Raw genomic sequence first — 12,585 nt, 5'->3', positions numbered from 1 at the left:
CACCATTGACTTCATCTGCCTGGAGCACCAAAATACCTTGTCACGGCCTTGGCTATATGACTGAAAGTTAATTTTCTCCCGAGTGCTGCACTTTCAGTACAGCATCCAGACACCTTCATAACACTATTAACTTGCAGATTAACCCTATATCTACAAGTTAATAGCGTTATCGGACATGACAGGTTCCCTTTAAGGTAGCACTGCTATCTAGGAAGGTCTTGCGTCACTTAGGATACTTGCCAAATCTTTCGGGATTCCTGAAAGTCTCCTTATTTTACAGGAATATCTAGGATATTCTTGGATAGCTGGCACATATGCATTAGAATGGATGACACCACATTGTTTAAGGAAGAAGTTACTGACTGCAGCAGCCAGGTCAAATAAACCCAGTTTAGTCAGGCAGCAGCCCTGTTGTGTTATTTACCGCTCTATTCCCCTTTAAATGGGTTATCTGACAAACAAAGTACACTTTAATCAATAAATCTTGCAATAAAAATAAGTTCCACAATTGGATGTTAAATAAAATGTTCCTGTGCTGAGTTATTCTTATAAATGTTCCCCGGCTGTGTACTCCGTAATGGCTGTGTCTTACCGTGCAGGAACATGGTTTGAACGTACCACATCTCCTGTACAAATGTCATGATAAAGGGATGTGGAGCAGAGTCAGCTGTGACATCACCTATTATGATTGATGGATTCTGTGTTATCAGTTGCGTATAGAAGTGTTAGCTGTCATTGTAATCTTGCCTGTGATGATAATGAGGCTGCTGAAAAGTCTTCTATAAAGAACAGCAAGAATGAGTGTAAAATAGCCTAGGCTACCTGAATGAAAATTGCAGCATTTATTTATTTTATAACACAGATTGTTATATGAAAAAAATGTGAAATAAAAAAAATACATTTTTAAGTTATTTACCGTATTTTTCAGACTATAAGATGCACTTTTTTCCTCCAAAATTTTGGAGTAAAGTGGGGGGTGGGTCTTATTGTCCGAATACTTTCTCCCTGTATATACTGTGGCTCTGCGTGGTATGAGGTCTGGGGGAGCAGCAGTGGGGGATCAGCACTGCGCTGTGCCCGCTACTAAAGAAAATGGGCGTGGGAAGCAGGGAATATTCATTTTCCTTAATAGCCACTCCCATGGGTTGTAGTGAATATCCATGGTCTTAAATAGCAGGTGTGGTGCCCTGCTCCGCTTGGTGCCACAGATCCTAGAGGGGTGCACGAAAGGATTCCTCCACAAGAGGCCCTCAGCGCGCACACACACCTCCACCCTACCTCAGAACCACCAGAGGGAGCCCAGATAGGGATATATAAAGGAGGGTGGAGGCAGGAAGTCAGGCGGTTCCTGCAGAGAGAGAGTTCCTGCAAGCCGGTCAGTCTGCTGCAGCCAGAAAGCAGTTCAGTCCTGCGGAGCAGTCTGCTAGAGTGCAGAGCAGTGGAGCACCAGGCTCCTGCAAGTGAGACCCAAGTAGCTCAGGCTAAGAGAGCTAGGAGCGTTGCCGACGCTCTACAGAGCGGCAGAAGAGGCAGCCAGCTAACTGCCAGTGTGCATAGGCTAGCGAGGGCCCAGAGTAGGCCGAAGGCTAGTGGAACAGTAGCACCGGGGGCAGAGGAGCTTCACAAGCTTACCCCAGAAAATATACCAGACACCGGGTCCGAGTCTACAGCGTTGTACAACCCCTGTAGAAGTAACCGGATCTTTCCTGGAAGACTTCAGGTCCCAGGACAGCCCAGGAGCTGACACGTAGCAGGACCAGGAGGCACGGAGGCTCCGCCATACCGGGAGCGTGCTCCCCAATAAAAGGCCCTAATACCAAGTCAGCCGGTGCATCACAAGGACTAAGTTAGGCCTAGTTTCAGACAGGCCACAGACTAACACGAAGCGACAAGGATACAGGAGGCCCTATACCTGCTCATTGGGGAGAGTCCTGCAGTGCACCCCTCACTCTACAGTGCTCCGGACGGTACCGCTATTCCACCAGTAAAAGGTACAGAAGCCAGTTGTGTGTGTGTCTCCTGTTCTTCCTTGGACCCGGCTGGGTCACCGCCATATCGTGCACCTCATCCCACATCACTGCCCTGAGGCCAGCTCCGCCTGTGGGGAGCTATACCAACGAAGTTGCGACAACACCGGTCTCAGCGGACTGCGGCAGCGCTGGTGGCCATCACCCGAAACCACAGGTGGTGTAGTCAAATTTAACCACTCAAGTAAGCCCATCTTTTTATGTGACAACCCTGGGCACGGACCGGCTCACGGCCACGACTTACAACACCACCACCACACACTGGCCGGGTGAAAGACTTTGCTAGTCCCACCAACGCAAGTCTGGAGGAGCTCAGGGGGGGCGTCACACAGGCACACTGACCGCAGAGCGGCAGCAGGAGCCGCGCTGCGGTACAGTGTGCGCGCTCTCACACTGTGTGAGGGCTCTCACACTGTGTGAGGGCGCATGGCAGGGATGCCATGCGCGCCCTGCCATGCGTGGCTCACACAGTGAGAGTGTCAGCAGCAGAGCGGGACAGCGCTGGAGGAGAGAGGAGGTGATTATGATTGTTTATTTTTTTTGTGGGCAGCAAGATGGGGCTCAAGGGGTGCAAGGCATACCAGGATGGGGCTCAAGGGGTGCCAAGCATACCAGGATGGGGGCTCAAGGGGTGCCATGCATACCAGGATGGGTGATCAAGGGGTGCCATGCATACCAGGAAGGGGGCTCAAGGGGTGCCAAGCATACCAGGATGGGGGCTCAAGGGGTGCCAAGCATACCAGGATGGGGGCTCAAGGGGTGCCATACATACCAGGATGGGGGCTCAAGGGGTGCCATACATACCAGGATGGGTGATCAAGGGGTGCCATGCATTCCAGGATGGGGATGAGGGCCACGTATACCAAGATGGGATGGGGGCCACGTATACCAGGAAGGAGGGGACATACATACCAGGATGGAGGATATTAACAGAATTGGGGGACATTACCCCAATACCAGTGTCAGCAGCTGACTCCATCCCCTATAACAGGGCATCATGACCACATTTTTTGCTTAAATATTTTTTTTCCTATTTTCCTCCTTAAAACCTAGGTGCGTCTTATGGTCCGGTGCGTCTTATAGTCTGAAAAATACGGTAAATGATGTCATTTTCTGATCATACATTCCCTTTATGGCCACTCTACCATACAAAACTTAATAATATCCCTAAAATCGCTGGTAAAGAATATTTTTCATTTTGACTTAAGGCACACCTGTAAATGTTGACAGTCCGTGATCAAAGGAAGCAGTGGTCAGTTACTGGAGGAAGTGAAAACTACAATATAATTAACAGACAGAATGGAGCCCAGATAAAGTATTTAGCTCAAGTTATTGATAGTTGTCCTGTCCCGCAACAAGTGAAGATAGGAATCTATAGTGGAAAACAGACTCTGGCATAAAGTGAAAATACGACATGTAATCAATAGACATATATATTATGTATACCTCAAGGGTTTATAGGCCATCAATAAAACTTACTGAAACTGTTTATTATATATGCATGTATGTTCTACAATAGACCTCTGCTTCTATGGACATTGTATCTGTGATCTGCCGTCATAGAAAATAATGAGAATAAAACTGCATTTCAGGTATACACAGTTCACCGGTCCCTTTAATTTATTAACCATTTTAAAGGGGTTTTACATGGAATAAAAAATATTTTTTTAAATGGCTCAGACTGCTGAAAAATAAATAAAAGAATACTTCTCCACAGCTCCCATTCCAACGCCTACCCAATCCTCACTTTTGTCTATGGAAATGGCTAGAAAAGTTTACTCGGCCAACCACTGGATGAGTCGGGCCGCGGCTGAGTTTTGCAAGGATAGCACTCGTAACTATGATAAGGTATGGGGTACTTCACATGTCTGATCATTTCCTTGGACCAAGTGGATACTTGTCTGATATTGATCCGAGTGTTGGATTAAATTCGCCAATGCAAGTCTATGGATCTGTAAAAAAAAAAGGACAGCACAAAGATGCCCTCTGTGTGCGATCTGTTTTTCATGGGCTGTTGGATTGGTGAAGTCTGAGAAACCTCCATCAGTTTTTTTTCTTCATTTAAGAAAAACTGATGAAACGCTGACCAAACTTGATAATAATAATAATTTTTATTTATATAGCGCCAACATATTCCGCAGCACTTTACAATTAAGCGGGGACATGTACAAACAATAAATTCAATACAAGGTGAGACAGTTTAACAGTTACATCAGGAGTGAGGTCCCTGCTCGCAAGCTTACGATCTACAAGGAAATGGGGGGACACAATAGGTGGAAAGTGCTTGTTATTTCAGGTCAGGCAATTATAATAAATCGGGATTATCATATAAAGCTGTATGATCCGGTCATCAGCCTGTATGTTCAAGTGCAATACTCAATTACCGAGTGCAGTTATCGTGTGCATGGAGGGTATAGAGACAGATGAACAGTAGGGAGCAGATTCTGAATAGTATTTAGGAGGGAACAGGGGAAAGTTAGTTTACTGGGTATTTGAGGCGGTAGGCTTGTTTGAAGAGATGGGTTTTTAAAGCGCGCTTGAAGACATCGGGGCTAGGCATCAATCGGATCGTCTGGGGTAGAGCATTCCAGAGAACTGCCGCAGCACGAGAGAAGTCTTGGAGACGGAGGTGCGAGGTTCGGATTATGGGGGATGTTAGTCTTAGGTCATTTGTGGAACGGAGGGCACGTGTAGGATGATAGACTGAGATGAGAGAGGAGATATAAGGTGGTGCAGAACTGTGGAGAGCTTTGTGGGTGAGAGCAATGAGTTTATATTGGACCCTGTAGCGAATGGGTAACCAGTGTAATGACTGGCACAAGGTGGAGGCATCGGTGAAGCGGCTGGACAGAAATACGACCCTGGCTGCCGCATTCAGTACAGATTGGAGAGGGGAAATTTTGGTAAGAGGGAGACCGATCAGAAGAGAGTTGCAGTAGTCCAGACGAGAGAGAATAAGAGCGACAGTAAGAGTTTTAGCAGTTTCAAAAGTGAGAAAAGATCGGATTCTGGAGATGTTTTTAAGATGCAGGTGACAAGAGCGAGTGAGTGATCGGATATAGGGAGTAAAGGAAAGGTTAGCGTCGAATATGACCCCAAGGCAGCGGGCGTGCTGCTTGGGAGTTATGGTTGAACCCTCCAAGGTAATTTTGATGTTAGGTAGAGTTAGGTTAGTAGAGGGGGGAAACACAAGAAGTTCAGTTTTGGAGAGATTCAGTTTAAGATAGAGGGAGGACATGATGCTAGACACAGCAGACAAACAATCCTTGGTATTTTGTATTAGGGTAGGGGTGATGTCAGGGGAAGAAGTGTATAATTGGGTGTCGTCAGCATAGAGATGATACTGGAACACAAATCTGCTGATTGTTTGTCCAATAGGGGCAGTGTATAGAGAGAAGAGGAGGGGGCCTAGGACTGAGCCCTGCAGAACCCCGATAGTAAGGGGATGAGGAGGGGAAGAGGAGCCGGCAAAAGATACAGTGAAGGAGCGGTCAGAGAGGTAGGAGGATAACCAGGATAGAACGGTTTGCTTGAGGCCTATAGAGCGGAGCATAGTGAGGAGGAGCTGGTGATCCACAGTGTCAAATGCTGCAGAGAGATCCAGGAGAATCAGCAGGGAGCAGTGACCTTTGGATTTGGCTGTTAGTAGATCATTAGAGACTTTAGTGAGGGCAGATTCAGTGGAGTGTAAGGAGCGGAAACCAGATGGTAGAGGGTCAAGGAGAGAGTTATCTGAGAGATAGCGGATTAGACGGGAGTGGACCAAGCGTTCCAGGAGTTTAGAGATGAAAGGAAGATTAGAGACAGGTCTGTAGTTAGCAGTGCAGTTCTGGTCCAGGGATGGCTTTTTAAGTAAAGGGGTTATGATGGCATGTTTAAATGAGGAGGGAAAGATACCTGAAGAAAGAGAGAGGTTAAATATTTTAGTCAGGTGAGTGGTGACCACCGGTGAGAGGGACTGCAGGAGATGTGAAGGAATGGGGTCACTGTTGCAGGTTGTAGGCCGAGAAGAAGCAAGGAGCTGGGTAACTTCTTCTTCTGTGACAGGATCAAAGATGGCAAGTGAGCTTGAAGTGCGGAAGGGAAGGGGATCCAGGCACTGAGGAGATTGGGCTGAGATGTCCTGATGGATGTGGTTGATTTTTTCAAAGAAATAAGTGGCCAGATCCTCCCCGCTGAGGTTGGTGGTGGGGGCCTGTGCTTTAGGTTTCAGGAGGGAGTTTAAGGTTTCGAAAAGTCGTTTTGGATTGTTGGACATTGAAGTGATGAGGGTGGTGAAGTAGGATTGTTTGGCCAGATGAAGGGCAGAGTTATAGGTTTTGAGCATGAATTTATAGTGGATGAAGTCCTCTGCTAAAAGAGATTTTCTCCACTGACGCTCAGCACACCTTGAGCAACGTTGAAGAAAACGTGTTTGCATCGTGTGCCAGGGCTGCCGTTGTCTGTGTCGGATCTTTCTGCGAGTAGAAGGAGCTGCTTCATCAAGGGCACTCTTCAGTGTATTATTGTAGTGTGACAATGCTAAGTCTGGACAGGAGAAGGAGGAGATGGGGGCTAAAGATGTGTGGAGATTGTCCATAAGCTGCTGGGTATTAATGGTACGTGTATTCCTATAAGTGTGGTAAGTGGGGGTGTCCCGGGTGAGGAGACAATTCTTAACAGAGAAGGAAAGAAGATTGTGGTCCGAGAGCGGGAGAGGGGAGTTGGTAAAGTCATCCAGCAAGCAGAGACTGGAAAAAAACAGGTCCAGAGTATTCTCGTCTTCATGGGTAGGAGAATTAGTAAACTGTGAGAGACGAAATGAAGAGGTTAGAGAAAGTAGATGAGAGGCAGATTGGGATAGGGGATCATCGATGGGGATGTTAAAGTCGCCCATGATGAGGGTGGGGATGTTACAGGATAGAAAGTGAGGAAGCCAGGTGGCAAAGTGATCCAAGAACTGGTGGGAGGAGCCTGGAGGGCGATACACAACTGCCACTCGCAGGGAGAAGGGTTTAAAGAGCCTGATGGTGTGGACTTCAAAGGAAGGAAACATAAGTGAGGGAACCGGGGGGATGACCTGGAAAGCACATTGTGAGGAAAGGAGCAGACCAACACCTCCACCCTGTCTGTTGCCAGGTCTGGCGGTATGTGAAAATTTCAGCCCACCAAACGAGAGAGCAGCAGCAGCGGTGGTGTCTGGCTGCTGAATCCAGGTTTCTGTGATAGCTAGAAGGTTAAGGGAATTAGAGAGGAAAAAATCATGGATGTAAGTTAGTTTGTTACACACAGACCGTGCGTTCCAGAGAGCACAATGGAAATCGATAGGAGAGGGCATGCACTGAACGTTAATAAGATTAGCAGGGTTTCTATATGCACCTGGAGGAGAGTAATGTATGCTAGTGGAGGGGGGCCCAGGGTTAGGGGAGATGTCGTCTGCGATTAGTAAAAGGAAAAAGAAGAGAAAGAGCAGGTGGTCTAATGATTTGTATGAACGTTTTGAGCGCTGTATGTAGGTAGAGGATGGTTTGCAGTGGGTGAGTAATGTCAGTAGAGCCTCAGAGTTTTACATGGGAGAGGGGAGAAGGGAGGGGCTGATATAGAGTGAGTGCACAGAATGTGTTAAAGGGCGGGCGAGTTGTGAGAAAGCAGAAGTGACAACAAATAAAAAGCAGATTGATAAGACTAATGCATAATGCAGTATGAGTGACCGAGAAGCATGTTTGTATGAATATCTTATGCACCTTACCTGTCTCCTGGCCTGTTCAACTGCCATGTATAACTGCACTTTTAACTATTGCACTTAAAATCTATTGCATGCGTGACCCAGCACGCGTGCTATCCCGAGCCAGAGCTGAATATATGAAATGAAATGTCTGCTAGAGTCCAGCACTTGATGATAAAACATGATACACTGATCAAAGTCTGATGACACTGATCAAAAACATCGTTGAAACTCTGACTTTTTTTTTGTGTTTGAGAAAAATCACTGACTTGTGAAGGAGCCATTTGGCTGCATTTTTGCTGTGATCCAGGTTGAAACACAACATTTTTTGAAAACCATGGTAAAATGATACGTTTTTGTCACGATCGCAGTAAACAGCCGCACTGTGGGCGCAAATGTATGACTGCAACCTTAGGTCGGGGTCAGATGAATGTATGAACAATTGTTCGATCTTCGTCCAAAATACTTGGACAATTTACATTTCGTGTTGCAATCAGTGTGCCATCCTTGTGTCCGCATTTTACATCCGTTTGATATCTGTGTGGCATTTGATTTTACACATCAACATTTTAGAATGCACATGATCAAATACAGTTTCCTAGGTTAATAATGTAATTCTGGCAATATATTCCTAAATATCAGATGCAATACGGAACTGAGTATGAGATCCGTTATTTTTTTTGCGTTGCCATAGATTTGAATGGACGAGTCTCATTCAATATACAGAAGAGAATAGTGCTTGCTGCGATTTTTCACACTAAAACTTGGTGAAAAAACTGTCATCTGAACAGCCCTATGGAGTTACGTTAGTTAGTGAGATGTCCAATTGATACTCAGTCAACACGTCTGTATAACACGCTCGTCTAATTGAGCTCTTAGAAAGATGGAAGCAAAGCATCATAGCACGTAAAGTAATTTGCAAAAAAACCTTAGGGACTATTGTAAGGGTGTGACAGAGACTGTTGTGTACCTGCCCCTGAAGACAACAAATTGTGTAATGTGAATATTGACATGCGGTTTTATGTTAACATGTAAAATGTACAAAGTGTGTTGTAACTTATGTGAAGTGTGATAAGTACTGACACTGCTGTGTGGGTACTGCAAGGTAACGCCTAAGGTAACTCTGTTAGACTCAGCTCAGGGGTAGGAAAAGTATAGGGCAGAAGTTAGTGACTTTAGATATAGGTTAGAGTTTAAGGCCCAGAGCAGTGATAGATAGAGCAAGATAGGTAGTGGTGGGCCTTATTAGTGACAGTTAGTGAAAGTGTAGGACATAGTTAAATGTTTGGGACCAGCCCAGGATGGGAAGGTGCAAGGTCAAGCAAAAAGGGGAACTACTTCCTGGTTTAGTTAGTTAGAGTAAGGGTGACGTTCATGTGAAGATCAAGTTCAAGGTGCAGTGGGTTGTAGGCACGTGGAGTACATATCATTCTGGCAGCATGAGGTTGTTCCAAATTTTCTGCGGGCCTTCCTGCAATGTCCGGGGCCTATGGCCTGAAATAGGCACTGAGGAGTGTGTCTTAATCCCTTCCATACAGAGGAGGCCGGAAGGAGAAACTGTCTTCAGTTTCAATACAGATTTATGGCAAATTCATAGCAACATTTCCATCTTACTCATTGCAAATTTTCATGCTCTATATTGAAATTGTTAAACATCATTGATGAAAACCTGCAACAGAAATTGACACGCCTCAGATTTTAAAATGACCAAAGGAGGTCAATATCATTGCTTAAAAATTCTACAGAATGTGGATTAGATTTGTTCAGATCACTTCCACGTGGTTGGCACTGTAATCCACCAGTGGAAGTGCGCTCATAGATAACATCTTATCCTTCTGCATCAACTATAAGGATAAGTTCCTATGATTAGTATTTGGTGAGTTTTTGACGGTGCATATTTTCGCTGTACAAAAAACAGCAGCGTCTTACAGTTCCTGCAAAGTGGATGGGATTTAAAGAAATCTCATGCTCACTGTGCTTTTTTTTTAACTCAGTGTAAACTCACCTGCGGTGCGTGTTTGAACTCCTCAACATGTCAATTTCTCTTCTGGGTACGCTGAGTTTTATGGTCAGATTTCCTCATAGAATTGCATTAAATCTGCAGATAAAAAATGCATATGTATTTTTCAGGAATTTCTACTACAGTAGCGTACTAAAGATATAATAATAATAATCAGCACATGACTTTATCAATAAAGTTTTGTCAAAGCTAAATAACAGAAAGTATGACATACAAAGAAGCTTTAAAACATAACATACCACAAATAGACAAAAACCATGTCAAAAGCGCAATAAAAACATGTAAAAAAAAAAATACTCAAAATGCCATGAAAAAGTCACAAGTAACCTAATTTAACTAATAGGTGCAGAAAAGCTACAGAAAATATGCAACATCAACAACTCTCCAAAATCTCATCTTGGGAGGAACATAACCTGACAGTAACAATGTGTTCTCACCAGAAAATGTTCATGTGGACTTTGTAGTGTATTCCCTGATGAAAACTCAGTGCAATCCGCCCACAAACCTCCTCCCATTCTTTTCAATTTGAAATATGCATTGTCGTTCATAAAGCCATGAAATTTTCCACTGCAGATTTGAAAAAAAAAAGTGATAAGCACTTATTCTTGTGGTCTGCTGCAAGTGGCCACATGCTGATTTTCCAGGTTGATTAGGACTAATCTGCATGAGGAAGCATGGCAGCTCGAACGGCAAATCTGCTCCAGAAATCTGAAGGGTAATATCGGATGTAGGGCGGGTGTAGACTACCGTTTTCTCTCCATCTGAGAATTTCAGTCCAACTATGCTAATCAGACTCTGATCAGAGATAGATCAGAGTGGGATCAGATTTTCTCAGAGGTAGAGAAAAAAAAAGTTTCTCCACTATCACCCTGCATTCATTTCCTGAAAATCAGACCACACTCGGATGTCATACAAGTGTAAAGAGATGAACATACTGCCCACGTTTCCTCCTTGAATAAACAAGTTTAATTTTATTAATGTGAAATGTGATGCATAATGTGAATTGTGATGTGCGTTAAAAGTGTTAGTAATACTGATAGTGTGGGTAGTTTGACAGTGGGGATAGTGAGAGTTTTTTTGGGGACTGGCCTAGAGTGGGAGGGGCTAAGTTGAGGGGAAGGTGACGGTTTCCTGTTAGAAAGGCAGATAGGGCCTGGAGTGCATAGAAAGAGGACCTAAGGTCCATGGTGTGGTGAGCAGTACTGCATTCTGGGGTGCCCCTAAAATGAGAGGAGACCAAAGGAAAGAGATAGCGAGATCCGGAGCAGAAGTGACTGGGAGACAAAGTGATCAATCGGACATGGGTCCTGGGATTAGCCTCCTAGCAGCAAGGCCCAGAGTTTATAACTCCAAGAGTAAATGGGCCAAGACAGAGAAGATAAGTACTTGCCTTACTGGCACCCTGAGGTGAGAGAAGATGCAGAACTGCGGGGTGAGTAAAGGACTCTTGCTAGGCAGGACTGTAAAGTTGAGCTGGGTTGTGGTGTAGTAGAGAGAAACAATGGAGACAGAGGACAAGTGGAGAAAGTAAAGAGGAAAAGTAAAGAAAGGAAAACAATAGAGAAAAGAGGAACGAATCTGTGTGTGGAAAAGGCTTTGAGTTGTAAAGGAAACGTTCATAACACTGTGTACCCGCTATCTCTTGTACACAGTATTTTTCCTACCAAAGTTCCGACAGTAAAAAGTTAATTTTCAAATGGTTGTCTTCCTTCATTGAACTCTCCAACACCTGGTCCTGGCAAACCAGCAACATCGGTTACATGCGGCCTGCACAGGTGTAGAGCCCTCATAGCACAAGTCCACAAACCCAGCCTGGATCCCCACTTTCTCTTAACATGCCGGTGCGTAAGAGACGAGTACCTCGCCCACGGCTACCGCCCCGCACCATGTTACACAAGTGCGGTCCAATTTTTTTCAAGGAGCCATAGACTTGAATGAGGGAGTACTTGCCCTTCACACATTCAGCATTTGTTCAGTATTTTACATCAGTATTTGCAAGCCAAAACCATGAGTGGGTGAAAAATGCAGAAGTGGTGCACATGTTGCTATTATACTTTTCCTCTGATTGTTCCACTCTTGGTTTTGGATTACAAATACTGATGTAAAATACTGACCAAATTCTGAATGTGGGAACTTGGCTTTATACTGCGAATTTTACAACAAATACATGGAGTTTTCAGAGTAAATGCAGATGTTGAAAAATACGACTACATCAGTATAGATATAAATTGATGTAGCCAGTAGCGTAACAATCCCGGTCGTAGAGAGTGTGACTGTTACCATGTGGTAGGAGGGCCCGCTGACGTCGGCGCCTATTTCTGCTGGATGTGCATCCGTGGCCAGCAGCTGTTTCTGGCAGGCGGCGCATGGCAATGACGCCATACATCGCGCATAGCAGGCACGCCGATGTCAGCTGTTGATCTCTGCGTCGGCTACAGAAGAGGACACCGCACCTCATGGGAGCGGGGGAGAACAGCCCCATAACGGGGGACACATATGCCAGGAAAGAACCTAGGATGGGGGGCATATATACCAGGAAGGGACCCAGGATGGGGAACATATATACCAGGAAGGAACCCAGGATAAGGGGCATATATATGAGAATGGGGGACATATATACCAGGAAGGAGCCCAGAATGGGGGACATATATGTCAGGAAGGGGCCGAGAATGGGGAACATATATACCCGGATGGGGGGACATATATAAAAGCAAGGCACTCAGGATGGACGGCATATATACCAGGATGGGGGACATGTATATAAAAGGATTTAACCCAGGATGGGTGCCATATATACCGGGAAGGGGTTTAGGTTGGGAGACATAGATTCTAGG

The sequence above is a fragment of the Phyllobates terribilis genome, unplaced genomic scaffold (genome assembly GCF_046119375.1).
Source record: "Phyllobates terribilis strain yellow unplaced genomic scaffold, ASM4611937v1 Scaffold_5__5_contigs__length_657084704, whole genome shotgun sequence".
NCBI lineage: Eukaryota > Metazoa > Chordata > Amphibia > Anura > Dendrobatidae > Phyllobates > Phyllobates terribilis.
Note: the sequence above shows the minus strand (reverse complement) of the source record.